We start from the raw sequence: 1,909 nt of genomic DNA on the forward strand, positions 1-1,909 counted from the left end.
TACTCCACGAGGACTAAACTAGGTAAGTGTCTGACCAAGGACCTGGGCATGGATGAGCAGAGAGGTGAGGTTTTGTTTAAAGGGGAAATGAAGTTTGAGAGACAGAGATGTTGCTTATTTAGATAAGTAGGTTTGTTGGCAGAATTCTCTAAGACTCCTAGCCTTTTGACCCAGCAAATGGCATTTCTCCTGTGAGATGCTGTGGACATTGGACCAGGAGGGAAAGAACTGTCCAACATGTTTCTCAGGAGCCCAGAGCAGAGCCCAGTGGAGCATGCTCTCATAAGGGACTGCAGCCAGTGGCAGGAAGAATAGGGCTCCTGGTGGAAGGGGTGGCACTGGGGGCCTGAGAGCCATTTAGGAGAAGCCTGGGGGAAACGAGGTATCAGGATAAGGAGATAGCTGGCGTGCAGGACACTGAGGAGATAGTCCAGAGGCTCTGCTGACCAAAGAGACCATCTTGTTTCTTTGTCTTTTCTCTCTGACAGATCTCTTCACCTGTCTCATCTGCACAGGACTCGAACAGGTAAAGACAGACTGCCATGCCTCTCCACTGCTTCTGGCTCTGAGTCGTAGAAGGGGTTGTTGGGATCCTCTGGTAGGGGAGGTGGATGACCACAGTGTCTGGGGTGCGGGATCACAAGAGCCTGTGAGCTAGCAAGATATCTACAGCGTGGTGCTAGGAGGAGGAGGGTTGGGCTAAAGGCAGCCCCTATCCCAAGTCATGGACCCTAAGCGGTTCTATGCTGGACTTCCTGGCCATGAGCTTGGGAGTTGAGCTTGTTAACCCTTTTTGGGAGGATGGGAGTGCCCTTGAACTGAGATCCAAGGTCAGAGGTGGGGCACAAGGGTAGAGCATGGAGTTTGCATTCCTATCAGGAAGGTCAGTTCCTTTCTGCTGTGTCTCACACAGGATCTACACACTCACACTTAAACACGCAGGCTTGGCGTGGAAAGCTGACAGCCTTTCCACACTGAGGGCCTCAGGGCCAGGAAGGTGAGCCTTGAGTCAGGCCTGAGTCTGCTCCCTTCCTTCTAGCTCTGTGTTGTCTGTTATCTGCTTGCTTTCCACTTGTGTGGTACAGATGGAATTCGGCCCTCCAGCCTCACTGCTATCTATATCCTGGCTTCTAATCTGGCCCTGTGCTTCCCTTCCGTACAGCCTGTCAAGGATCCTGCCTGATGGGTGTCAGAGGGACCCCTGGGCCTGGCATTTGTCAGTGAGGCAGTTGGGGACTGCCTGGAGCTTGGCAGGAGGCCCAGGCTGGTCCTAGCAGTGGGCCCCGCGTTGGTGACAATGGGCTTTCTAAGGGATAGAAGAAGGATAGCCACGGCTAAATGCCCACCAGGGTGAAGCACATTCTAGGGAGACAAATGCAAGATCTACTCAGCTGAGATTCACATTCCCAGAGGCCAGACAGACGTGGGTGGGGTGGATCTTTGTCAGCTAGTGTCTCTTTTTGGACTTCCCCTGGTGTCTTCAGAAGACCAGAGCCCTTGGAATCAGCAGCTGTGTATGAAACCTAATTTCAGCTAAGCATCTTGGGAATGCATGAGTGGTTCCCACATCTCTTCCCCTGCTCCCCCTGGGGACAGCTGAGACTCTGGGGTCACCTCCCACTTAGCCCCACTCTCAGCATGAACAGAGGCTTGGGTGCAAGGCTCCACAACAGGCTGGGATGCAGGACAGGAGAGCCAAACCTGGTGACTGGGCTCAGGGGGCTTCTTCATGAGCACAAGAATGGTGGCTACGGAATGACATTATTGGTGGGCACCTTGCAAGTGTCCTGTAGTACTCCAAACTAGATTCGTGAACCAAATCTAAACACGGACTCCGACCTCCATGCCTGCCCCTCTATCCATGCTCCGACCTCCATGCCTGCCCCTCTATCCGTGCTCCGACCTCCAT

General features: G+C 53.4%; 1 protein-coding gene across 1 annotated transcript in view; it reads left to right on the forward strand.

The window, feature by feature from the left end:
- Nucleotides 1–493: 493 nt before the first annotated feature.
- Nucleotides 494–1,909, forward strand: part of Tnni1 (troponin I1, slow skeletal type) — an 11,470-nt gene continuing 10,054 nt past the window's right edge. The window contains exon 1 of the mRNA XM_028764735.1: nucleotides 494–526. The gene's annotated coding sequence lies outside the window, so the exon portion shown is untranslated. The remainder of the gene's footprint in view (nucleotides 527–1,909) is intronic.

Source organism: Grammomys surdaster, unplaced genomic scaffold (genome assembly GCF_004785775.1).
Source record: "Grammomys surdaster isolate TR1022 unplaced genomic scaffold, NIH_TR_1.0 145, whole genome shotgun sequence".
NCBI classification, from domain to species: domain Eukaryota; kingdom Metazoa; phylum Chordata; class Mammalia; order Rodentia; family Muridae; genus Grammomys; species Grammomys surdaster.